The sequence below is a fragment of the Phalangium opilio genome, unplaced genomic scaffold (genome assembly GCF_054372755.1).
Source record: "Phalangium opilio isolate 3A_F unplaced genomic scaffold, DU_Popi_V2 ptg000087l_1, whole genome shotgun sequence".
Taxonomy (NCBI): Eukaryota; Metazoa; Arthropoda; class Arachnida; order Opiliones; family Phalangiidae; genus Phalangium; species Phalangium opilio.
Window position 1 is genome coordinate 2,298,238 of NW_028324192.1, and position 27,800 is coordinate 2,326,037.

Genomic DNA, 27,800 nt, shown 5'->3' on the forward strand with positions numbered 1-27,800 from the left:
GTGTTGTGAGGTCTCAGATTTGACGTAAAAAATCAAGGTTTTTACACAATACCTGACGAGCATTTAACTTATGGGCTTCCGTGGCGCAATGGTTAGCGCGTTCGGCTGTTAACCAATAGGTTGGTGGTTCGAGCCCATCCGGGAGCGGTGTTGTGAGGTCTCAGATGTGACGTAAAAAGTCAAGGTTTTTACACAATACCTGACGAGCATTTAACTTTTGGGCTTCCGTGGCGCAATGTTTAGCGCGTTCGGCTGTTAACCAATAGGTTGGTGGTTCGAGCCCATCCGGGAGCGGTGTTGTGAGGTCTCAGATGTGACGTAAAAAGTCAAGGTTTTCCACAATACATGACAACCATTTAATTTCTGAGCTTCCGTGGCTCAATGGTTAGCGCGTTCGGCTGTTAACCAATAGGTTGGTGGTTCGAGCCCACCCGGGAGCGGTGTTGTGGGATCTGAAATGTAACGTAGAAAGCCAAAGTTTTTGCACAATAAATGACGACCATTTAATTTTTGGGCTTCCGTGGCGCAATGGTTAGCGCGTTCGGCTGTTAACCAATAGGTTGGTGGTTCGACCCCATCCGGAAGCGGTGTTGTGAGGTCTCAGATGTGACGTAAAAAGTCAAGGTTTTTACATAATACCTGACGAGCATTTAACTTTTGGGCTTCCGTGGCGCAATGGTTAGCGCGTTCAGCTGCTATTCAAAAGACTGGTGGTTTTGAGCTCTCCCGGGAGCGGTGTTGTGACGTCTCAAATGTAACATAAAATGTCAGAGTTTTTCACAATATCTGACGAACATTTAATTTTTGGGCTTCCGTGGCGCAATGATTAGCGCGTTCAGCTGTTAATCGAAAGGTTGAAGGTTCGAGCCCACCCGGGAGAGGTGTTGTGGGGTCTCATATGTAGCGTAAAAAGTCAAAACTTATCCACAATACGTGACAATCATTTAATTTCTGAGCTTCCGTGGCTCAATGGTTAGCGCGTTCGGCTGTTAACCAATAGGTTGGTGGTTCGAGCTCATCCGGGAGCGGTGTTGTGAGGTCTCAGATGTGACGTAGAAAGCCAAAGTTTTTCCACAATACCTGACGACCATTTAATTTTAGGGCTTCCGTGGCTCAATGGTTAGCGCGTTCGGCTGTTAACCAATAGGTTGGTGGTTCGAGCCCATCCGGGAGCGGTGTTGTGTGATCTCAAATGTAACGTAGAAAGCCAAAGTTTTTCCACAATACCTGACGACCATTTAATTTTTGGGCTTCCGTGGCTCAATGATTAGCGCGTTCAGCTGTTAATCGAAAGGTTGAAGGTTCGAGCCCACCCGGGAGAGGTGTTGTGGGGTCTCAGATGTAGCGTAAAAAGTCAAAACGTTTCCACAATACGTGACAACCATTTAATTTCTGAGCTTCCGTGGCTCAATGGTTAGCGCTTTCGGCTGTTAACCAATAGGTTGGTGGTTCGAGCCCATCCGGGAGCGGTGTTGTGCGGTCTCAGATGTGACGTAAAAAGTCAAGGTTTTTCCACAATACCTGACGAGCATTTAATTTTTGGGCTTCCGTGGCGCGTTCGGCTGTTAACCAATAGGTTGGTGGTTCGAGCCCACCCGGGAGCGGTGTTGTGGGATCTCAAATGTAACGTAGAAAGCCAAAGTTTTTCCACAATACGTGACGACCATTTAATTTCTGAGCTTCCGTGGCTCAATGGTTAGCGCGTTCGGCTGTTAACCAATAGGTTGGTGGTTCGAGCCCATCCGGGAGCGGTGTTGTGAGGTCTCAGATGTGACGTAAAAAGTCAAGGTTTTTCCACAACACCCGACGAAGATTTAATTTTTGGGCTTCCATGGCGCAATGGTTAGCGCGTTCGGCTGTTAACCAATAGGTTAGTGGTTCGAGCCCACCCGGGAGCGGCGTTGTGGGATCTCAAATGTAACGTAGAAAGCCAAAGTTTTTCCACAATACCTGACGATCATTTAATTTTTGGGCTTCCGTGGCGCAATGGTTAGGGCGTTCGGCTGTTAACCATTAGGTTGGTGGTTCGAGCCCACCCGGGCGCGGTGTTGTGGGATCTCAAACGTAACGTAGAAAGCCAATGTTTTTCCACAATACCTGACGACCATTTAATTTTTGGGCTTCCGTGGCGCAATGATTAGCGCGTTCAGCTGTTAATCGAAAGGTTGAAGGTTCGTGCCCACCCGAGAGAGGTGTTGTGGGGTCTCAGATGTAGCGTAAAAAGTCAAAAATTTTCCGCAATACGTGAAAACCATTTAATTTCTGAGCTTCCGTGGCTCAATGATTAGCGCGTTCGGCTGTTAACCAATAGGTTGGTGGTTCGAGCCCATCCGGGAGCGGTGTTGTGACGTCTCAGATGTGACGTAAAAAGTCCAGGTTTTTCCACAATACCGGACGACCATTTAATTTTGGGGCTTCCGTGGCGCAATCGTTAGCGCGTTCGGCTGTTAACAGAAAGGTTGGTGGTTCGAGCACACCCGGGAGCGGTGCTATGAGGTCTCAGATGTTACGTAAAAAGTCCAGGTTTTTCCACAATACCGGACGACCATTTAATTTTTGGGCTTCCGTGGCGCAATGGTTAACGCGTTCGGCTGTTAACAAATAGGTTGGTGGTTCGAGCCCACCCGGGAGCGGTGTTGTGGGATCTCAAATGTAACGTAGAAAGCCAAAGTATTTCCACAATACGTGACAACCATTTAATTTCTGAGCTTCCGTGGCTGAATGGTTAGCGCGTTCAGCTTTTAACCAATAGGGTGGTGGTTCGAGCCCACCCGGGAGCGGTGTTGTGGGATCTCAAATGTAACGTAGAAAGACAAAATTTTTCCACAATACCTGACGACCATTTATTTTTTGGGCTTCCTTGGCGCAATGGTTAGCGCGTTCGGCTGTTAACCGAAAGGTTGGTGGTTCGAGCCCAAAAGAGAGAGGTGTTGTAGGGTCTCAGATGTGACGTAAAAAGTCAAGGTTTTTACACAATACCTGACGAGCATTTAACTTTTGGGCTTCCGTGGCGCAATGTTTAGCGCGTTCGGCTGTTAACCAATAGGTTGGTGGTTCGAGCCCATCCGGGAGCGGTGTTGTGAGGTCTCAGATGTGACGTAAAAAGTCAAGGTTTTTACACAATACCTGACGAGCATTTAAATTTTGGGCTTCCTTGGCGCAATGGTTAGCGCGTTCGGCTGTTAACCAATAGGTTGGTGGTTCGAGCCCATCCGGGAGCGGTGTTGTGTGATCTCAAATGTAACGTAGAAAGCCAAAGTTTTTCCACAATACCTGACGACCATTTAATTTTTGGGCTTCCGTGGCGCAATGATTAGCGCGTTCGGCTGTTAACCAATAGGTTGGTGGTTCGAGCCCATCCGGGAGCGGTGTTGTGAGGTCTCAGATGTGACGTAAAAAGTCAAGGTTTTTCCACAATACCTGACGAACATTTAATTTTTGGGCTTCCATGGCGCAATGGTTAGCGCGTTCGGCTGTTAACCAATAGGTTAGTGGTTCGAGCCCACCCGGGAGCGGCGTTGTGGGATCTCAAATGTAACGTAGAAAGCCAAAGTTTTTCCACAATACCTGACGATCATTTAATTTTTGGGCTTCCGTGGCGCAATGGTTAGGGCGTTCGGCTGTTAACCATTAGGTTGGTGGTTCGAGCCCACCCGGGCGCGGTGTTGTGGGATCTCAAACGTAACGTAGAAAGCCAATGTTTTTCCACAATACCTGACGACCATTTAATTTTTGGGCTTCCGTGGCGCAATGATTAGCGCGTTCAGCTGTTAATCGAAAGGTTGAAGGTTCGTGCCCACCCGAGAGAGGTGTTGTGGGGTCTCAGATGTAGCGTAAAAAGTCAAAAATTTTCCGCAATACGTGAAAACCATTTAATTTCTGAGCTTCCGTGGCTCAATGATTAGCGCGTTCGGCTGTTAACCAATAGGTTGGTGGTTCGAGCCCATCCGGGAGCGGTGTTGTGACGTCTCAGATGTGACGTAAAAAGTCCAGGTTTTTCCACAATACCGGACGACCATTTAATTTTGGGGCTTCCGTGGCGCAATCGTTAGCGCGTTCGGCTGTTAACAGAAAGGTTGGTGGTTCGAGCACACCCGGGAGCGGTGCTGTGAGGTCTCAGATGTTACGTAAAAAGTCCAGGTTTTTCCACAATACCGGACGACCATTGAATTTTTGGGCTTCCGTGGCGCAATGGTTAGCGCGTTCAGCTGTTAATCGAGAGGTTAGTGGTTCGAGCCCACCCGGGAGCGGCGTTGTGGGATCTCAAACGTAACGTAGAAAGCCAAAGTTTTTCCACAATACCTGACGACCATTTAATATTTGGGCTTCCGTGGCGCAATGGTTAACGCGTTCGGCTGTTAACAAATAGGTTGGTGGTTCGAGCCCACCCGGGAGCGGTGTTGTGGGATCTCAAATGTAACGTAGAAAGCCAAAGTTTTTCCACAATACGTGACAACCATTTAATTTCTGAGCTTCCGTGGCTGAATGGTTAGCGCGTTCAGCTTTTAACCAATAGGGTGGTGGTTCGAGCCCACCCGGGAGCGGTGTTGTGGGATCTCAAATGTAACGTAGAAAGACAAAATTTTTCCACAATACCTGACGACCATTTATTTTTTGGGCTTCCTTGGCGCAATGGTTAGCGCGTTCGGCTGTTAACCGAAAGGTTGGTGGTTCGAGCCCAACCGAGAGAGGTGTTGTAGGGTCTCAGATGTAACGTAATAAGTCATAACTTATCCACAACACCTGACAACCATTTAATCTCTGAGCTTCCGTGGCTCAATGGTTAGCGCGTTCGGCTGTTAACCAATATGTTGGTGGTTCGAGCCCATCCGGGAGCGGTGTTGTGAGGTCTCAGATGTAACGTAAAATGTCAGAGTTTTTCCACAATACCTGACGAACATTTAATTTTTGGGCTTCCGTGGCGCAATGGTTAGCGCGTTCGGCTGTTAACCAATAGGTTGGTGGCTCGAGCCCATCCGGGAGCGGTGTTGTGAGGTCTCAGATGTGACGTAAAAAGTCAAGGTTTTTACACAATACCTGACGAGCATTTAATTTTTAGCTTCCGTGGCGCAATGGTTAGCGCGTTCAGCAGTTAACAAATAGGTTTGTGGTTCGAGCCCACCCGGGAGCGGCGTTGTGGGATCTCAAACGTAACGTAGAAAGCCAAAGTTTTTCCACAATACCTGACGACCATTTAATTTTTGGGCTTCCGTGGCGCAATGGTTAACGCGTTCGGCTGTTAACCAATAGGTTGGTGGTTCGAGCCCACCCGGGAGCGGTGTTGTGGGGTCTCAAATGTAACGTAGAAAGCCAAAGTTTTTCCACAATACGTGACGACCATTTAATTTCTGAGCTTCCGTGGCTCAATGGTTAGCGCGTTCGGCTGTTAACCAATAGGTTGGTGGTTCGAGCCCATCCGGGAGCGGTGTTGTGAGGTCTCAGAAGTGACGTAAAAAGTCAAGGTTTTTCCACAATACCTGACGAACGTTTAATTTTTGGGCTTCCATGGCGCAATGGTTTGCGCGTTCGGCTGTTAACCGAAAGGTTGGTGGTTCGAGCCCAACCGGGAGAGGTGTTGTGGGGTCTCAGATGTAGCGTAAAAAGTCAAAACTTTTCCACAATACGTGACAACCATTTAATTTCTGAGCTTCCGTGGCTGAATGGTTAGCGCGTTCAGCTTTTAACCAATAGGGTGGTGGTTCGAGCCCACCCGGGAGCGGTGTTGTGGGATCTGAAATGTAACGTAGAAAGACAAAGTTTTTCCACAATACCTGACGACCACTTATTTTTTGGGCTTCCTTGGCGCAATGGTTAGCGCGTTCGGCTGTTAACCGAAAGGTTGGTGGTTCGAGCCCAACCGTGAGAGGTGTTGTAGGATCTCAGATGTAACGTAATAAGTCATAACTTATCCACAATACCTGACAACCATTTAATCTCTGAGCTTCCGTGGCTCAATGGTTAGCGCGTTCGGCTGTTAACCAATAGGTTGGTGGTTCGAGCCCATCCGGGAGCGGTGTTGTGAGGTCTTAGATGTAACGTAAAATGTCAGAGTTTTTCCACAATACCTGACGAACATTTAATTTTTGGGCTTCCGTGGCGCAATGGTTAGCGCGTTCGGCTGTTAACCAATAGGTTGGTTGTTCGAGCCCACCCGGGAGCGGTGTTGTGAGGTCTCAGATGTAACGTAAAATGTCAGAGTTTTTCCACAATACCTGACGAACATTTAATTTTTGGGCTTCCTTGGCGCAATTATTAGCGCGTTCAACTGTTAATCGAAAGGCTGGTGGTTCAAGCCCACCCGGAAGAGGTGTTGTGGGGTCTCAGATGTAGCGTAAAAAGTCAAAACTTATCCACAATACGTGACAACCATTTAATTTCTGAGATTCCGTGGCTCAATGGTAAGCGCGTTCGGCTGTTAACCAATAGGTTGGTGGTTCGAGCCCACCCAGGAGCGGTGGTGTGGGATCTCAAATGTAACGTAGAAAGCCAAAGTTTTGCCACAATACCTGACGACCATTAAATTTTTGGGCTTCCTTGGCGCAATTGTTAGTGCGTTCGGCTGTTAACCGAAAGGTTGGTGGTTCGTGCCCAACCGGGAGAGGTGTTGTGGGGTCTCATATGTAGCGTAAAAAGTCAAAACTTATCCACAATACGTGACAATCATTTAATTTTTGAGCTTCCGTGGCTCAATGGTTAGCGCGTTCGGCTGCTAACCAATAGGTTGGTGGTTCGAGCTCATCCGGGAGCGGTGTTGTGAGGTCTCAGATGTGATGTAAAAAGTCAAGGTTTTTACGCAAAACCTGACGAGCATTTAATTTTTGGGCTTCCGTGGCGCAATGGTTAGCGCGTTCTGCTGTTGACCCATAGGTTGGTGGTTCGAGCCCACCCAGGAGCGGTGTTGTGGGATCTCAAATGTAACGTAGAAAGCCAAAGTGTTTCCACAATACCTGACGACCATTTAATTTCTGAGCTTCCGTGGCTCAATGGTTAGCGCGTTCAGCTGTTAATCGAAAGGTTGGTGGTTGTGGGGTCTCAAATGTAACGTAGAAAGCCAAAGTTTTTCCACAATACCTGACGACCATTTAATTTTTGGGCTTCCGTGGCGCAATGGTTAGCGCGTTCGGCTGTTAACCGAAAGGTTGGTGGTTCAAGCCCATCCGGGAGCGGTGTTGTGACGTCTCAGATGTTACGTAAAAAGTCAAGGTTTTTCCACAATACCTGACGACCATTTAATTTTTGGGCTTCCGTGGCTCAATAGTTAGCGCGTTCGGCTGTTAACCGAAAGGTTGGTGGTTCAAGCCCATCCGGGAGCGGTGTTGTGACGTCTCAGATGTTACGTAAAAAGTCAAGGTTTTTCCACAATACCTGACGACCATTTAATTTTTGGGCTTCCGTGGCGCAATGGTTAGCGCGTTCGGCTGGTAACCGAAAGGTTGGTGGTTCAAGCCCACCCGGGAGCGGTGTTGTGGGATCACGAATGTAACGTAGAAAGCCAAAGTTTTTCCAGAATACCTGACGACCATTTAATTTTTGGGCTTCCGTGGCGCAATAATTAGCGCGTTCAGCTGTTAATCGAAAGGTTGGTGGTTCGAGCCCACCCGAGAGAGGTGTTGTGGGGTCTCAGATGTAGCGTAAAAAGTCAAAACTTTTCCACAATACGTGACAACCATTTAATTTCTGAGCTTTCGTGGCTCAATGGTTAGCGCGTTCAGCTGTTATTCAAAAGACTGGTGGTTTGAGCCCTTTCGGGAGCGGTGTTGTGAGGTCTCAGATGTGACGTAAAAAGTCAAGGTTTTTCCACAATACCTGACGACCATTTAATTTTTGAGCTTCCGTGGCGCAATGGTTAGCGCGTTCTTCTGTTAATCGAAAGGTTGGTGGTTCGTGCCCAACCGGGAGAGGTGTTGTGGGGTCTCATATGTAGCGTAAAAAGTCAAAACTTATCCACAATACGTGACAATCATTTAATTTTTGAGCTTCCGTGGCTCAATGGTTAGCGCGTTCGGCTGCTAACCAATAGGTTGGTGGTTCGAGCTCATCCGGGAGCGGTGTTGTGAGGTCTCAGATGTGACGTAAAAAGTCAAGGTTTTTACGCAAAACCTGACGAGCATTTAATTTTTGGGCTTCCGTGGCGCAATGGTTAGCGCGTTCTGCTGTTGACCCATAGGTTGGTGGTTCGAGCCCACCCAGGAGCGGTGTTGTGGGATCTCAAATGTAACGTAGAAAGCCAAAGTGTTTCCACAATACCTGACGACCATTTAATTTCTGAGCTTCCGTGGCTCAATGGTTAGCGCGTTCAGCTGTTAATCGAAAGGTTGGTGGTTGTGGGGTCTCAAATGTAACGTAGAAAGCCAAAGTTTTTCCACAATACCTGACAACCATTTAATTTCTGAGCTTCCGTGGCTCAATGGTTAGCGCGTTCTGCTGTTGACCCATAGGTTGGTGGTTCGAGCCCACCCAGGAGCGGTGTTGTGGGATCTCAAATGTAACGTAGAAAGCCAAAGTTTTTCCACAATACCTGACGACCATTTAATTTCTGAGCTTCCGTGGCTCAATGGTTAGCGCGTTCAGCTGTTAATCGAAAGGTTGGTGGTTGTGGGGTCTCAAATGTAACGTAGAAAGCCAAAGTTTTTCCACAATACCTGACGACCATTTAATTTTTGGGCTTCCGTGGCGCAATGGTTAGCGCGTTCGGCTGTTAACCGAAAGGTTGGTGGTTCAAGCCCATCCGGGAGCGGTGTTGTGACGTCTCAGATGTTACGTAAAAAGTCAAGGTTTTTCCACAATACCTGACGACCATTTAATTTTTGGGCTTCCGTGGCTCAATAGTTAGCGCGTTCGGCTGTTAACCGAAAGGTTGGTGGTTCAAGCCCATCCGGGAGCGGTGTTGTGACGTCTCAGATGTTACGTAAAAAGTCAAGGTTTTTCCACAATACCTGACGACCATTTAATTTTTGGGCTTCCGTGGCGCAATGGTTAGCGCGTTCGGCTGGTAACCGAAAGGTTGGTGGTTCAAGCCCACCCGGGAGCGGTGTTGTGGGATCACGAATGTAACGTAGAAAGCCAAAGTTTTTCCAGAATACCTGACGACCATTTAATTTTTGGGCTTCCGTGGCGCAATAATTAGCGCGTTCAGCTGTTAATCGAAAGGTTGGTGGTTCGAGCCCACCCGAGAGAGGTGTTGTGGGGTCTCAGATGTAGCGTAAAAAGTCAAAACTTTTCCACAATACGTGACAACCATTTAATTTCTGAGCTTTCGTGGCTCAATGGTTAGCGCGTTCAGCTGTTATTCAAAAGACTGGTGGTTTGAGCCCTTTCGGGAGCGGTGTTGTGAGGTCTCAGATGTGACGTAAAAAGTCAAGGTTTTTCCACAATACCTGACGACCATTTAATTTTTGAGCTTCCGTGGCGCAATGGTTAGCGCGTTCTTCTGTTAATCGAAAGGTTGGTGGTTCGAGCCCACCCGGGAGAGGTGTTGTGGGGTCTCAGATGTAGCGTAAAAAGTCAAAACTTTACCACAATACGTGACAACCATTTAATTTCTGAGCTTCCGTGGCTCAATGTTTAGCGCGTTCGGCTGTTAGCCAATAGGTTGGTGGTTCGAGCCCACCCGGGAGCGGTGTTGTGGGATCTCAAATGTAACGTAGAAAGCCAAAGTTTTTCCACAATACCTGACGACCATTTAATTTCTGAGCTTCCGTGGCTCAATGGTTAGCGCGTTCGGCTGTTAACCAATAGTTTGGTAGTTCGAGCCCATCCGGGAGCGGTGTTGTGAGGTCTCAGATGTGACGTAAAAAGTCAAGGTTTTTCCACAATACCTGACGACCATTTAATTTTTGAGCTTCCGTGGCGCAATGGTTAGCGCGTTCTTCTGTTAATCGAAAGGTTGGTGGTTCGAGCCCACCCGGGAGAGGTGTTGTGGGGTCTCAGATGTAGCGTAAAAAGTCAAAACTTTTCCACAATACGTGACAACGATTTAATTTCTGAGCTTCCGTGGCTCAATGTTTAGCGTGTTCGGCTGTTAACCAATAGGTTGGTGGTTCGAGCCCACCCGGGAGCGGTGTTGTGGGATCTCAAATGTAACGTAGAAAGCCAAAGTTTTTCCACAATACCTGACGACCATTTAATTTCTGAGCTTCCGTGGCTCAATGGTTAGCGCGTTCGGCTGTTAACCAATAGTTTGGTAGTTCGAGCCCATCCGGGAGCGGTGTTGTGAGGTCTCAGATGTGACGTAAAAAGTCAAGGTTTTTCCACAATACCTGACGACCATTTAATTTTTGAGCTTCCGTGGCGCAATGGTTAGCGCGTTCTTCTGTTAATCGAAAGGTTGGTGGTTCGAGAACACCCGGGAGAGGTGTTGTGGGGTCTCAGATGTAGCGTAAAAAGTCAAAACTTTTCCACAATACGTGACAACGATTTAATTTCTGAGCTTCCGTGGCTCAATGTTTAGCGTGTTCGGCTGTTAACCAATAGGTTGGTGGTTCGGACCCACCCGGGAGCGGTGTTGTGAGTTCTCAGATGTGACGTAAAATGTCAGAGTTTTTCCACAATACCTGACGAATATTTAATATTTGGGCTTCCTTGGCGCAATGGTTAGCGCGTTTGGCTGTTAACAGAAAGTTTGGTGGTTCGAGCACACCCGGGAGCGGTGCTATGAGGTCTCAGATGTTACGTAAAAAGTCAAAGTTTTTCCACAATACCGGACGACCATTTAATTTCAGAGCTTCCGTGGCTCAATGGCTAGCGCTTTCGGCTTTTAACCGAAATTTTGGTTTTTCGAGCCCATCCGGGAGCGTTTTGTGAGGTCTCAGATGTAACGTAAAAAGTCAGAGTTTTTCCACAATACATGACGACCATTTAATATTTAGGCTTCCGTGGCGCAATGGTTAGCGCGTTCAGCTGCTATTCAAAAGACTGGTGGTTTGAGCCCTCCCGGGAGCGGTGTTGTGACGTCTCGAATGTAACGTAAAATGTCAGAGTTTTTCCACAATACCTGACGAACATTTAATTTTTGGGCTTCCGTGGCGCAATAATTAGCGCGTTCAGCTGTTAATCGAAAGGTTGGTGGTTCGAGCCCACCCGGGAGAGGTTTTGTGGGGTCTCAGATGTAGCGTAAAATGTCAAAACTTTTCCACAATACGTAACAACCTTTTAATTTCTGAGCTTCCGTGGCTCAATGCTTAGCGCGTTCGGCTGTTAGCCAATAGGTTGGTGGTTCGAGCCCACCCGGGAGCGGTGTTGTGGGATCTCAAATGTAACGTAGAAAGCCAAAGTTTTTCCACAATACCTGACGACCATTTATTTTTTGGGCTTCCTTGGCGCAATGGTTAGCGCGTTCGGCTGTTAACCGAAAGGTTGGTGGTTCGAGCCCAACCGAGAGAGGTGTTGTAGGGTCTCAGATGTAACGTAATAAGTCATAACTTATCCACAATACGTGACAAACATTGAATTTCTGAGCTTCCGTGGCTCAATGGTGAGCGCGTTCGGCTGTTAACCAATAGGTTGGTGGTTCGAGCCCACCCGGGAGCGGTGGTGTGGGATCTCAAATGTAACGTAGAAAGCCAAAGTTTTGCCACAATACCTGACGACCATTAAATTTTTGGGCTTCCTTGGCGCAAGGGTTTGCGCGTTCGGCTGTTAACCGAAAGGTTGGTGGTTCGAGCCCAACCGGAATAGGTGTTGTGACGTCTCAGGTGTGACGTAAAAAGCCAAGGTTTTTTCCACAACACCTGACGACCATTTAATTTTTGGGCTTCCGTGGCGCAATGGTTAGCGCGTTCGGCTTTTAACCAATAGGTTGGTGGTTCGAGCCCATCCGGGAGCGGTGTAGTGAGGTCTCAGATGTAACGTAAAATGTCAGAGTTTTTCCACAATACCTGAAGAACATTTAATTTTTGGGCTTCCGTGCCGCAATGACTAGCGCGTTCAGTTGTTAATCGAAAGGTTGAAGGTTCGAGCCCACCCGGGAGAGGTGTTGTGGGGTCTCAGATGTAGCGTAAAAAGTCAAAACTTTTCCACAATACGTGACAACCATTTAATTTCTGAGCTTCCGTGGCTCAATGGTTAGCGCGTTCGGCTGTTAACCAATAGGTTGGTGGTTCGAGCCCATCCGGGAGCGGTGTTGTGACGTCTCAGATGTGACGTAAAAAGTCAAGGTTTTTCCACAATACCGGACGACCATTTAAATTTTGGGCTTCCGTGGCGCAATCGTTAGTGCGTTCGGCTGTTAACAGAAAGGTTGGTGGTTCGAGCACACCCGGGAGCGGTGCTATGAGGTCTCAGATGTTACGTAAAAAGTCAAAGTTTTTCCACAATACCGGACGACCATTTAATTTTTGGGCTTCCGTGGCGCAATGGTTAGCGCGTTCAGCTGCTATTCAAAAGACTGGTAGTTTGAGCCCTCCCGGGAGCGGTGTTGTGACGTCTCAGATGTAACATAAAATGTCAGAGTTTCTCCACAATACCTGACGAACACTGAAGTTTTGGGCTTCTGTGGCGCAATGGTTAGCGCGTTCAGCTGTTAATCGAAAGGTTGGTGGTTCGTGCCCACCCGGGAGAGGTGTTGTGGGGTCTCAGATGTAGCGTAAAAAGTCAAAACTTTTCCACAATACGTGACAACCATTTAATTTCTGAGCTTCCGTGGCTCAATGGTTAGCGCGTTCGGCTGTTAACCAATAGGTTAGTGGTTCGAGCCCACCCGGGAGCGGCGTTGTGGGATCTCAAATGTAACGTAGAAAGCCAAAGTTTTTCCACAATACCTGACGATCATTTAATTTTTGGGCTTCCGTGGCGCAATGTTTAGGGCGTTCGGCTGTTAACCATTAGGTTGGTGGTTCGAGCCCACCCGGGCGCGGTGTTGTGGGATCTCAAACGTAACGTAGAAAGCCAATGTTTTTCCACAATACCTGACGACCATTTAATTTTTGGGCTTCCGTGGCGCAATGATTAGCGCGTTCAGCTGTTAATCGAAAGGTTGAAGGTTCGTGCCCACCCGAGAGAGGTGTTGTGGGGTCTCAGATGTAGCGTAAAAAGTCAAAAATTTTCCGCAACCTATTGGCTAACAGCCGAACGCGCTAACCATTGAGCCACGGAAGCTCAGAAATTAAATGGTTGTCAGGTATTGTGGAAAAACTTTGGCTTTCTACGTTACATTTGAGACCCCACAACCACCAACCTTTCGATTAACAGCTGAACGCGCTAACCATTGAGCCACGGAAGCTCAGAAATTAAATGGTCGTCAGGTATTGTGGAAAAACTTTGGCTTTCTACGTTACATTTGAGATCCCACAACACCGCTCCCGGGTGGGCTCGAACCACCAACCTATGGGTCAACAGCAGAACGCGCTAACCATTGCGCCACGGAAGCCCAAAAATTAAATGCTCGTCAGGTTTTGCGTAAAAACCTAGACTTTTTACGTCACATCTGAGACCTCACAACACCGTTCCCGGATGAGCTCGAACCACCAACCTATTGGTTAACAGCCGAACGCGCTAACCATTGAGCCACGGAAGCTCAGAAATTAAATGATTGTCAAGTATTGTGGATAAGTTTTGACTTTTTACGCTACATATGAGACCCCACAACACCTCTCCCGGGTGGGCTCGAACCTTCAACCTTTCGATTAACAGCTGAACGCGCTAATCATTGCGCCACGGAAGCCCAAAAATTAAATGGTCGTCAGGTATTGTGGAAAAACCTTGACTTTTTACGTCACATCTGAGACCTCACAACACCGCTCCCGGATGGGCTCGAACTACCAAACTATTGATTAACAGCCGAACGTGCTAACCATTGAGCCACGGATGCTCAGAAATTAAATGGTCGTCAGGTATTGTGGAAAAACTTTGGCTTTCTACGTTACATTTGAGATCCCACAACACCGCTCCCGGGTGGGCTCGAACCACCAACCTATTGGCTAACAGCCGAACGCGCTAAACATTGAGCCACGGAAGCTCAGAAATTAAATCGTTGTCACGTATTGTGGAAAAGTTTTGACTTTTTACGCTACATCTGAGACCCCACAACACCTCTCCCGGGTGGGCTCGAACCACCAACCTTTCGATTAACAGCTGAACGCGCTAACCATTGCGCCCCGGAAGCCCAAAAATTAAATGGTCGTCAGGTATTGTGGAAAAACTTTGGCTTTCTACGTTACATTTGAGATCCCACAACACCGCTCCCGGGTGGGCTCGAACCACCAACCTATTGGCTAACAGCCGAACGCGCTAACCATTGAGCCACGAAAGCTCAGAAATTAAATGGTTGTCACGTATTGTGGAAAAGTTTTGACTTTTTACGCTACATCTGAGACCCCACAACACCTCTCTCGGGTGGGCTCGAACCACCAACCTTTCGATTAACAGCTGAACGCGCTAATTATTGCGCCACGGAAGCCCAAAAATTAAATGGTCGTCAGGTATTGTGGAAAAACTTTGGCTTTCTACGTTACATGTGAGATCCCACAACACCGCTCCCGGGTGGCCTCGAACCACCAACCTATTGGTTAACAGCCGAACGCGCTAACCATTGAGCCACGGAAGCCCAAAAATTAAATGGTCGTCAGGTATTGTGGAAAAACCTTGACTTTTTACGTAACATCTGAGACGTCACAACACCGCTCCCGGATGGGCTTGAACCACCAACCTTTCGGTTAACAGCCGAACGCGCTAACCATTGCGCCACGGAAGCCCAAAAATTAAATGGTCGTCAGGTATTGTGGAAAAACTTTGGCTTTCTACGTTACATTCGAGATCCCACAACACCGCTCCCGGGTATGCTTGAAGCGCCAACCTATTGGCTAACAGCCGAACGCGCTAACCATTGAGCCACGGAAGCTCAGAAATTAAATGGTTGTCAGGTATTGTGGAAAAACTTTGGCTTTCTACGTTACATTTGAGACCCCACAACCACCAGCCTTTCGATTAACAGCTGAACGCGCTAACCATTGAGCCACGGAAGCTCTGAAATTAAATGGTCGTCAGGTATTGTGGAAAAACTTTGGCTATCTACGTTACATTTGAGATCCCACAACACCGCTCCCAGGTGGGCTCGAACCACCAACCTATGGGTCAACAGCAGAACGCGCTAACCATTGCGCCACGGAAGCCCAAAAATTAAATGCTCGTCAGGTTTTGCGTAAAAACCTAGACTTTTTACGTCACATCTGAGACCTCACAACACCGCTCCCGGATGAGCTCGAACCACCAACCTATTGGTTAACAGCCGAATGCGCTAACCATTGAGCCACGGAAGCTCAGAAATTAAATGATTGTCACGTATTGTGGATAAGTTTTGACTTTTTACGCTACATATGAGGCCCCACAACACCTCTCCCGGGTGGGCTCGAACCTTCAACCTTTCGATTAACAGCTGAACGCGCTAATCATTGCGCCACGGAAGCCCAAAAATTAAATGGTCGTCAGGTATTGTGGAAAAACCTTGACTTTTTACGTCACATCTGAGACCTCACAACACCGCTCCCGGATGGGCTCGAACTACCAACCTATTGGTTAACAGCCGAACGCCCTAACCATTGCGCCACGGAAGCCCAAAAATTAAATGATCGTCAGGTATTGTGGAAAAACTTTGGCTTTCTACGTTACATTTGAGATCCCACAACGCTGCTCCCGGGTGGGCTCGAACCACTAACCTATTAGTTAACAGCCGAACGCGCTAACCATTGAGCCACGGAAGCTCAGAAATTAAATGGTTGTCACGTATTGTGGAAAAGTTTTGACTTTTTACGCTACATCTGAGACCCCACAACACCTCTCCCGGGTGGGCTCGAACCACCAACCTTTCGATTAACAGCTGAACGCGCTAACCATTGCGCCACGGAAGCCCAAAAATTAAATGCTCGTCAGGTTTTGCGTAAAAACCTAGACTTTTTACGTCACATCTGAGACCTCACAACACCGTTCCCGGATGAGCTCGAACCACCAACCTATTGGTTAACAGCCGAACGCGCTAACCATTGAGCCACGGAAGCTCAGAAATTAAATGATTGTCACGTATTGTGGATAAGTTTTGACTTTTTACGCTACATATGAGACCCCACAACACCTCTCCCGGGTGGGCTCGAACCTTCAACCTTTCGATTAACAGCTGAACGCGCTAATCATTGCGCCACGGAAGCCCAAAAATTAAATGGTCGTCAGGTATTGTGGAAAAACCTTGACTTTTTACGTCACATCTGAGACCTCACAACACCGCTCCCGGATGGGCTCGAACTACCAAACTATTGGTTAACAGCCGAACGCGCTAACCATTGAGCCACGGATGCTCAGAAATTAAATGGTCGTCAGGTATTGTGGAAAAACTTTGGCTTTCTACGTTACATTTGAGATCCCACAACACCGCTCCCGGGTGGGCTCGAACCACCAACCTATTGGCTAACAGCCGAACGCGCTAACCATTGAGCCACGAAAGCTCAGAAATTAAATGGTTGTCACGTATTGTGGAAAAGTTGTGACTTTTTACGCTACATCTGAGACCCCACAACACCTCTCTCGGGTGGGCTCGAACCACCAACCTTTCGATTAACAGCTGAACGCGCTAATTATTGCGCCACGGAAGCCCAAAAATTAAATGGTCGTCAGGTATTGTGGAAAAACTTTGGCTTTCTACGTTACATGTGAGATCCCACAACACCGCTCCCGGGTGGCCTCGAACCACCAACCTATTGGTTAACAGCCGAACGCGCTAACCATTGAGCCACGGAAGCCCAAAAATTAAATGGTCGTCAGGTATTGTGGAAAAACCTTGACTTTTTACGTAACATCTGAGACGTCACAACACCGCTCCCGGATGGGCTTGAACCACCAACCTTTCGGTTAACAGCCGAACGCGCTAACCATTGCGCCACGGAAGCCCAAAAATTAAATGGTCGTCAGGTATTGTGGAAAAACTTTGGCTTTCTACGTTACATTCGAGATCCCACAACACCGCTCCCGGGTATGCTTGAAGCGCCAACCTATTGGCTAACAGCCGAACGCGCTAACCATTGAGCCACGGAAGCTCAGAAATTAAATGGTTGTCAGGTATTGTGGAAAAACTTTGGCTTTCTACGTTACATTTGAGACCCCACAACCACCAACCTTTCGATTAACAGCTGAACGCGCTAACCATTGAGCCACGGAAGCTCAGAAATTAAATGGTCGTCAGATATTGTGGAAAAACTTTGGCTTTCTACGTTACATTTGAGATCCCACAACACCGCTCCCGGGTGGGCTCGAACCACCAACCTATGGGTCAACAGCAGAACGCGCTAACCATTGCGCCACGGAAGCCCAAAAATTAAATGCTCGTCAGGTTTTGCGTAAAAACCTAGACTTTTTACGTCCCATCTGAGACCTCACAACACCGCTCTCGGATGACCTCGAACCACCAACCTATTGGTTAACAGCCGAACGCGCTAACCATTGAGCCACGGAAGCTCAGAAATTAAATGATTGTCACGTATTGTGGATACGTTTTGACTTTTTACGCTACATATGAGACCCCACAACACCTCTCCCGGGTGGGCTCGAACCTTCAACCTTTCGATTAACAGCTGAACGCGCTAATCATTGCGCCAAGGAAAGCCCAAAAATTAAATGGTCGTCAGGTATTGTGGAAAAACCTTGACTTTTTACGTCACATCTGAGACCTCACAACACCGCTCCCGGATGGGCTCGAACTACCAAACTATTGATTAACAGCCGAACGTGCTAACCATTGAGCCACGGATGCTCAGAAATTAAATGGTCGTCAGGTATTGTGGAAAAACTTTGGCTTTCTACGTTACATTTGAGATCCCACAACACCGCTCCCGGGTATGCTTGAAGCGCCAACCTATTGGCTAACAGCCGAACGCGCTAACCATTGAGCCACGGAAGCTCAGAAATTAAATGGTTGTCAGGTATTGTGGAAAAACTTTGGCTTTCTACGTTACATTTGAGACCCCACAACCACCAACCTTTCGATTAACAGCTGAACGCGCTAACCATTGAGCCACGGAAGCTCAGAAATTAAATGGTCGTCAGATATTGTGGAAAAACTTTGGCTTTCTACGTTACATTTGAGATCCCACAACACCGCTCCCGGGTGGGCTCGAACCACCAACCTATGGGTCAACAGCAGAACGCGCTAACCATTGCGCCACGGAAGCCCAAAAATTAAATGCTCGTCAGGTTTTGCGTAAAAACCTAGACTTTTTACGTCACATCTGAGACCTCACAACACCGCTCCCGGATGAGCTCGAACCACCAACCTATTGGTTAACAGCCGAACGCGCTAACCATTGAGCCACGGAAGCTCAGAAATTAAATGATTGTCACGTATTGTGGATACGTTTTGACTTTTTACGCTACATATGAGACCCCACAACACCTCTCCCGGGTGGGCTCGAACCTTCAACCTTTCGATTAACAGCTGAACGCGCTAATCATTGCGCCAAGGAAAGCCCAAAAATTAAATGGTCGTCAGGTATTGTGGAAAAACCTTGACTTTTTACGTCACATCTGAGACCTCACAACACCGCTCCCGGATGGGCTCGAACTACCAAACTATTGATTAACAGCCGAACGTGCTAACCATTGAGCCACGGATGCTCAGAAATTAAATGGTCGTCAGGTATTGTGGAAAAACTTTGGCTTTCTACGTTACATTTGAGATCCCACAACACCGCTCCCGGGTGGGCTCGAACCACCAACCTATTGGCTAACAGCCGAACGCGCTAAACATTGAGCCACGGAAGCTCAGAAATTAAATCGTTGTCACGTATTGTGGAAAAGTTTTGACTTTTTACGCTACATCTGAGACCCCACAACACCTCTCTCGGGTGGGCTCGAACCACCAACCTTTCGATTAACAGCTGAACGCGCTAATTATTGCGCCACGGAAGCCCAAAAATTAAATGGTCGTCAGGTATTCTGGAAAAACTTTGGCTTTCTACGTTACATTCGTGATCCCACAACACCGCTCCCGGGTGGGCTTGAACCACCAACCTTTCGGTTACCAGCCGAACGCGCTAACCATTGCGCCACGGAAGCCCAAAAATTAAATGGTCGTCAGGTATTGTGGAAAAAATTTGGCTTTCTACGTTACATGTGAGATCCCACAACACCGCTCCCGGGTGGCCTCGAACCACCAACCTATTGGTTAACAGCCGAACGCGCTAACCATTGAGCCACGGAAGCCCAAAAATTAAATGGTCGTCAGGTATTGTGGAAAAACCTTGACTTTTTACGTAACATCTGAGACGTCACAACACCGCTCCCGGATGGGCTTGAACCACCAACCTTTCGGTTAACAGCCGAACGCGCTAACCATTGCGCCACGGAAGCCCAAAAATTAAATGGTCGTCAGGTATTGTGGAAAAACTTTGGCTTTCTACGTTACATTCGAGATCCCACAACACCGCTCCCGGGTATGCTTGAAGCGCCAACCTATTGGCTAACAGCCGAACGCGCTAACCATTGAGCCACGGAAGCTCAGAAAATAAATGGTTGTCAGGTATTGTGGAAAAACTTTGGCTTTCTACGTTACATTTGAGACCCCACAACCACCAGCCTTTCGATTAACAGCTGAACGCGCTAACCATTGAGCCACGGAAGCTCTGAAATTAAATGGTCGTCAGGTATTGTGGAAAAACTTTGGCTTTCTACGTTACATTTGAGATCCCACAACACCGCTCCCAGGTGGGCTCGAACCACCAACCTATGGGTCAACAGCAGAACGCGCTAACCATTGCGCCACGGAAGCCCAAAAATTAAATGCTCGTCAGGTTTTGCGTAAAAACCTAGACTTTTTACGTCACATCTGAGACCTCACAACACCGCTCCCGGATGAGCTCGAACCACCAACCTATTGGTTAACAGCTGAATGCGCTAACCATTGAGCCACGGAAGCTCAGAAATTAAATGATTGTCACGTATTGTGGATAAGTTTTGACTTTTTACGCTACATATGAGGCCCCACAACACCTCTCCCGGGTGGGCTCGAACCTTCAACCTTTCGATTAACAGCTGAACGCGCTAATCATTGCGCCACGGAAGCCCAAAAATTAAATGGTCGTCAGGTATTGTGGAAAAACCTTGACTTTTTACGTCACATCTGAGACCTCACAACACCGCTCCCGGATGGGCTCGAACTACCAACCTATTGGTTAACAGGCGAACGCCCTAACCATTGCGCCACGGAAGCCCAAAAATTAAATGATCGTCAGGTATTGTGGAAAAACTTTGGCTTTCTACGTTACATTTGAGATCCCACAACGCTGCTCCCGGGTGGGCTCGAACCACTAACCTATTAGTTAACAGCCGAACGCGCTAACCATTGAGCCACGGAAGCTCAGAAATTAAATGGTTGTCACGTATTGTGGAAAAGTTTTGACTTTTTACGCTACATCTGAGACCCCACAACACCTCTCCCGGGTGGGCTCGAACCACCAACCTTTCGATTAACAGCTGAACGCGCTAACCATTGCGCCACGGAAGCGCAAAATTTCAATGTTCGTCAGGTATTGTGGAAAAACTCTGACATTTTATGTTACATCTGAGACGTCACAACACCGCTCCCGGGAGGGCTCAAACCACCAGTCTTTTGAATAGCAGCTGAACGCGCTAACCATTGCGCCACGGAAGCCCAAAAATTAAATGGTCGTCCGGTATTGTGGAAAAACTTTGACTTTTTACGTAACATCTGAGACCTCATAGCACCGCTCCCGGGTGTGCTCGAACCACCAACCTTTCTGTTAACAGCCGAACGCGCTAACGATTGCGCCACGGAAGCCCAAAATTTAAATGGTCGTCCGGTATTGTGGAAAAACCTTGACTTTTTACGTCACATCAGAGACGTCACAACACCGCTCCCGGATGGGCTCGAACCACCAACTTATTGGTTAACAGCCGAACGCGCTAACCATTGAGCCACGGAAGCTCAGAAATTAAATGGTTGTCACGTATTGTGGAAAAGTTTTGACTTTTTACGCTACATCTGAGACCCCACAACACCTCTCCCGGGTGGGCTCGAACCTTCAACCTTTAGATTAACAGCTGAACGCGCTAGTCATTGCGGCACGGAAGCCCAAAAATTAAATGTTCGTCAGGTATTGTGGAAAAACTCTGACATTTTACGTTACATCTGAGACCTCACTACACCGCTCCCGGATGGGCTCGAACCACCAACCTATTGGTTAAAAGCCGAACGCGCTAACCATTGCGCCACGGAAGCCCAAAAATTAAATGGTCGTCAGGTGTTGTGGAAAAAACCTTGGCTTTTTACGTCACACCTGAGACGTCACAACACCTATTCCGGTTGGGCTCGAACCACCAACCTTTCGGTTAACAGCCGTACGCGCTAACCATTGCGCCAAGGAAGCCCAAAAATTTAATGGTCGTCAGGTATTGTGGCAAAACTTTGGCTTTCTACGTTACATTTGAGATACCACACCACCGCTCCCGGGTGGGCTCGAACCACCAACCTATTGGTTAACAGCCGAACGCGCTAACCATTGAGCCACGGAAGCTCAGAAATTAAATGGTTGTCACGTATTGTGGATAAGTTATGACTTATTACGTTACATCTGAGACCCTACAACACCTCTCTCGGTTGGGCTCGAACCACCAACCTTTCGGTTAACAGCCGAACGCGCTAACCATTGCGCCAAGGAAGCCCAAAAAATAAATGGTCGTCAGGTATTGTGGAAAAACTTTGGCTTTCTACGTTACATTTGAGATCCCACAACACCGCTCCCAGGTGGGCTCGAACCACCAACCTATGGGTCAACAGCAGAACGCGCTAACCATTGCGCCACGGAAGCCCAAAAATTAAATGCTCGTCAGGTTTTGCGTAAAAACCTAGACTTTTTACGTCACATCTGAGACCTCACAACACCGCTCCCGGATGAGCTCGAACCACCAACCTATTGGTTAACAGCTGAATGCGCTAACCATTGAGCCACGGAAGCTCAGAAATTAAATGATTGTCACGTATTGTGGATAAGTTTTGACTTTTTACGCTACATATGAGGCCCCACAACACCTCTCCCGGGTGGGCTCGAACCTTCAACCTTTCGATTAACAGCTGAACGCGCTAATCATTGCGCCACGGAAGCCCAAAAATTAAATGGTCGTCAGGTATTGTGGAAAAACCTTGACTTTTTACGTCACATCTGAGACCTCACAACACCGCTCCCGGATGGGCTCGAACTACCAACCTATTGGTTAACAGGCGAACGCCCTAACCATTGCGCCACGGAAGCCCAAAAATTAAATGATCGTCTGGTATTGTGGAAAAACTTTGGCTTTCTACGTTACATTTGAGATCCCACAACGCTGCTCCCGGGTGGGCTCGAACCACTAACCTATTAGTTAACAGCCGAACGCGCTAACCATTGAGCCACGGAAGCTCAGAAATTAAATGGTTGTCACGTATTGTGGAAAAGTTTTGACTTTTTACGCTACATCTGAGACCCCACAACACCTCTCCCGGGTGGGCTCGAACCACCAACCTTTCGATTAACAGCTGAACGCGCTAACCATTGCGCCACGGAAGCCCAAAATTTCAATGTTCGTCAGGTATTGTGGAAAAACTCTGACATTTTATGTTACATCTGAGACGTCACAACACCGCTCCCGGGAGGGCTCAAACCACCAGTCTTTTGAATAGCAGCTGAACGCGCTAACCATTGCGCCACGGAAGCCCAAAAATTAAATGGTCGTCCGGTATTGTGGAAAAACTTTGACTTTTTACGTAACATCTGAGACCTCATAGCACCGCTCCCGGGTGTGCTCGAACCACCAACCTTTCTGTTAACAGCCGAACGCGCTAACGATTGCGCCACGGAAGCCCAAAATTTAAATGGTCGTCCGGTATTGTGGAAAAACCTTGACTTTTTACGTCACATCAGAGACGTCACAACACCGCTCCCGGATGGGCTCGAACCACCAACTTATTGGTTAACAGCCGAACGCGCTAACCATTGAGCCACGGAAGCTCAGAAATTAAATGGTTGTCACGTATTGTGGAAAAGTTTTGACTTTTTACGCTACATCTGAGACCCCACAACACCTCTCCCGGGTGGGCTCGAACCTTCAACCTTTAGATTAACAGCTGAACGCGCTAGTCATTGCGGCACGGAAGCCCAAAAATTAAATGTTCGTCAGGTATTGTGGAAAAACTCTGACATTTTACGTTACATCTGAGACCTCACTACACCGCTCCCGGATGGGCTCGAACCACCAACCTATTGGTTAAAAGCCGAACGCGCTAACCATTGCGCCACGGAAGCCCAAAAATTAAATGGTCGTCAGGTGTTGTGGAAAAAACCTTGGCTTTTTACGTCACACCTGAGACGTCACAACACCTATTCCGGTTGGGCTCGAACCACCAACCTTTCGGTTAACAGCCGTACGCGCTAACCATTGCGCCAAGGAAGCCCAAAAATTTAATGGTCGTCAGGTATTGTGGCAAAACTTTGGCTTTCTACGTTACATTTGAGATACCACACCACCGCTCCCGGGTGGGCTCGAACCACCAACCTATTGGTTAACAGCCGAACGCGCTAACCATTGAGCCACGGAAGCTCAGAAATTAAATGGTTGTCACGTATTGTGGATAAGTTATGACTTATTACGTTACATCTGAGACCCTACAACACCTCTCTCGGTTGGGCTCGAACCACCAACCTTTCGGTTAACAGCCGAACGCGCTAACCATTGCGCCAAGGAAGCCCAAAAAATAAATGGTCGTCAGGTATTGTGGAAAAACTTTGGCTTTCTACGTTACATTTGAGATCCCACAACACCGCTCCCGGGTGGGCTCGAACCACCAATCTATTGGCTAACAGCCGAACGCGCTAAGCATTGAGCCACGGAAGCTCAGAAATTAAAAGGTTGTTACGTATTGTGGAAAAGTTTTGACTTTTTACGCTACATATGAGGCCCCACAACACCTCTCCCGGGTGGGCTCGAACCTTCAACCTTTCGATTAACAGCTGAACGCGCTAATCATTGCGCCACGGAAGCCCAAAAATTAAATGGTCGTCAGGTATTGTGGAAAAACCTTGACTTTTTACGTCACATCTGAGACCTCACAACACCGCTCCCGGATGGGCTCGAACTACCAACCTATTGGTTAACAGGCGAACGCCCTAACCATTGCGCCACGGAAGCCCAAAAATTAAATGATCGTCTGGTATTGTGGAAAAACTTTGGCTTTCTACGTTACATTTGAGATCCCACAACGCTGCTCCCGGGTGGGCTCGAACCACTAACCTATTAGTTAACAGCCGAACGCGCTAACCATTGAGCCACGGAAGCTCAGAAATTAAATGGTTGTCACGTATTGTGGATAAGTTATGACTTATTACGTTACATCTGAGACCCTACAACACCTCTCTCGGTTGGGCTCGAACCACCAACCTTTCGGTTAACAGCCGAACGCGCTAACCATTGCGCCAAGGAAGCCCAAAAAATAAATGGTCGTCAGGTATTGTGGAAAAACTTTGGCTTTCTACGTTACATTTGAGATCCCACAACACCGCTCCCAGGTGGGCTCGAACCACCAACCTATGGGTCAACAGCAGAACGCGCTAACCATTGCGCCACGGAAGCCCAAAAATTAAATGCTCGTCAGGTTTTGCGTAAAAACCTAGACTTTTTACGTCACATCTGAGACCTCACAACACCGCTCCCGGATGAGCTCGAACCACCAACCTATTGGTTAACAGCTGAATGCGCTAACCATTGAGCCACGGAAGCTCAGAAATTAAATGATTGTCACGTATTGTGGATAAGTTTTGACTTTTTACGCTACATCTGAGACCCCACAACACCTCTCCCGGGTGGGCTCGAACCTTCAACCTTTAGATTAACAGCTGAACGCGCTAGTCATTGCGGCACGGAAGCCCAAAAATTAAATGTTCGTCAGGTATTGTGGAAAAACTCTGACATTTTACGTTACATCTGAGACCTCACTACACCGCTCCCGGATGGGCTCGAACCACCAACCTATTGGTTAAAAGCCGAACGCGCTAACCATTGCGCCACGGAAGCCCAAAAATTAAATGGTCGTCAGGTGTTGTGGAAAAAACCTTGGCTTTTTACGTCACACCTGAGACGTCACAACACCTATTCCGGTTGGGCTCGAACCACCAACCTTTCGGTTAACAGCCGTACGCGCTAACCATTGCGCCAAGGAAGCCCAAAAATTTAATGGTCGTCAGGTATTGTGGCAAAACTTTGGCTTTCTACGTTACATTTGAGATACCACACCACCGCTCCCGGGTGGGCTCGAACCACCAACCTATTGGTTAACAGCCGAACGCGCTAACCATTGAGCCACGGAAGCTCAGAAATTAAATGGTTGTCACGTATTGTGGATAAGTTATGACTTATTACGTTACATCTGAGACCCTACAACACCTCTCTCGGTTGGGCTCGAACCACCAACCTTTCGGTTAACAGCCGAACGCGCTAACCATTGCGCCAAGGAAGCCCAAAAAATAAATGGTCGTCAGGTATTGTGGAAAAACTTTGGCTTTCTACGTTACATTTGAGATCCCACAACACCGCTCCCGGGTGGGCTCGAACCACCAATCTATTGGCTAACAGCCGAACGCGCTAAGCATTGAGCCACGGAAGCTCAGAAATTAAAAGGTTGTTACGTATTGTGGAAAAGTTTTGACATTATACGCTACATCTGAGACCCCACAAAACCTCTCCCGGGTGGGCTCGAACCACCAACCTTTCGATTAACAGCTGAACGCGCTAATTATTGCGCCACGGAAGCCCAAAAATTAAATGTTCGTCAGGTATTGTGGAAAAACTCTGACATTTTACGTTACATTCGAGACGTCACAACACCGCTCCCGGGAGGGCTCAAACCACCAGTCTTTTGAATAGCAGCTGAACGCGCTAACCATTGCGCCACGGAAGCCTAAATATTAAATGGTCGTCATGTATTGTGGAAAAACTCTGACTTTTTACGTTACATCTGAGACCTCACAAAACGCTCCCGGATGGGCTCGAAAAACCAAAATTTCGGTTAAAAGCCGAAAGCGCTAGCCATTGAGCCACGGAAGCTCTGAAATTAAATGGTCGTCCGGTATTGTGGAAAAACTTTGACTTTTTACGTAACATCTGAGACCTCATAGCACCGCTCCCGGGTGTGCTCGAACCACCAAACTTTCTGTTAACAGCCAAACGCGCTAACCATTGCGCCAAGGAAGCCCAAATATTAAATATTCGTCAGGTATTGTGGAAAAACTCTGACATTTTACGTCACATCTGAGAACTCACAACACCGCTCCCGGGTGGGCCCGAACCACCAACCTATTGGTTAACAGCCGAACACGCTAAACATTGAGCCACGGAAGCTCAGAAATTAAATCGTTGTCACGTATTGTGGAAAAGTTTTGACTTTTTACGCTACATCTGAGACCCCACAACACCTCTCCCGGGTGGGCTCGAACCACCAACCTTTCGATTAACAGAAGAACGCGCTAACCATTGCGCCACGGAAGCTCAAAAATTAAATGGTCGTCAGGTATTGTGGAAAAACCTTGACTTTTTACGTCACATCTGAGACCTCACAACACCGCTCCCGGATGGGCTCGAACTACCAAACTATTGGTTAACAGCCGAACGCGCTAACCATTGAGCCACGGAAGCTCAGAAATTAAATGGTCGTCAGGTATTGTGGAAAAACTTTGGCTTTCTACGTTACATTTGAGATCCCACAACACCGCTCCCGGGTGGGCTCGAACCACCAACCTATTGGCTAACAGCCGAACGCGCTAAACATTGAGCCACGGAAGCTCAGAATTTAAATCGTTGTCACGTATTGTGGAAAAGTTTTGACTTTTTACGCTACATCTGAGACCCCACAACACCTCTCCCGGGTGGGCTCGAACCACCAACCTTTCGATTAACAGAAGAACGCGCTAACCATTGCGCCACGGAAGCTCAAAAATTAAATGGTCGTCAGGTATTGTGGAAAAACCTTGACTTTTTACGTCACATCTGAGACCTCACAACACCGCTCCCGGATGGGCTCGAACTACCAAACTATTGGTTAACAGCCGAACGCGCTAACCATTGAGCCACGGAAGCTCAGAAATTAAATGGTCGTCAGGTATTGTGGAAAAACTTTGGCTTTCTACGTTACATTTGAGATCCCACAACACCGCTCCCGGGTGGGCTCGAACCACCAACCTATTGGCTAACAGCCGAACGCGCTAACCATTGAGCCACGAAAGCTCAGAAATTAAATGGTTGTCACGTATTGTGGAAAAGTTTTGACTTTTTACGCTACATCTGAGACCTCACAACACCGCTCCCGAAAGGGCTCAAACCACCAGTCTTTTGAATAACAGCTGAACGCGCTAACCATTGCGCCCCGGAAGCCCAAAAATTAAATGGTCGTCAGGTATTCTGGAAAAACTTTGGCTTTCTACGTTACATTCGTGATCCCACAACACCGCTCCCGGGTGGGCTCGAACTACCAACCTTTCGGTTACCAGCCGAACGCGCTAACCCTTGCGCCACGGAAGCCCAAAAATTAAATGGTCGTCAGGTATTGTGGAAAAACTTTGGCTTTCTACGTTACATGTGAGATCCCACAACACCGCTCCCGGGTGGCCTCGAACCACCAACCTATTGGTTAACAGACGAACGCGCTAACTATTGAGCCACGGAAGCCCAAAAATTAAATGGTCGTCAGGTATTGTGGAAAAACCTTGACTTTTTACGTAACATCTGAGACGTCAAAACACCGCTCCCGGATGGGCTTGAACCACCAACCTTTCGGTTAACAG

The 27,800-nt window shown here is 47.8% G+C and overlaps 4 non-coding genes across 4 annotated transcripts; 2 read left to right on the forward strand and 2 right to left on the reverse strand.

Moving 5' to 3' along the window:
• Window positions 1-7,387: 7,387 nt before the first annotated feature.
• On the forward strand, window positions 7,388-7,460 carry TRNAT-GGU (transfer RNA threonine (anticodon GGU)). Its single transcript has one exon. It is a non-coding gene; the product is annotated as a tRNA-Thr (tRNA).
• Window positions 7,461-8,958: 1,498 nt separating this feature from the next.
• Window positions 8,959-9,031, forward strand: TRNAT-GGU (transfer RNA threonine (anticodon GGU)). Its single transcript has one exon. It is a non-coding gene; the product is annotated as a tRNA-Thr (tRNA).
• A 9,928-nt stretch (window positions 9,032-18,959) lies between these two features.
• TRNAT-GGU (transfer RNA threonine (anticodon GGU)) lies at window positions 18,960-19,032 on the reverse strand. The gene has a single exon. It is a non-coding gene; the product is annotated as a tRNA-Thr (tRNA).
• Window positions 19,033-27,464: 8,432 nt separating this feature from the next.
• Window positions 27,465-27,537, reverse strand: TRNAT-GGU (transfer RNA threonine (anticodon GGU)). Its single transcript has one exon. It is a non-coding gene; the product is annotated as a tRNA-Thr (tRNA).
• Between the last annotated feature and the right edge of the window lie 263 nt (window positions 27,538-27,800).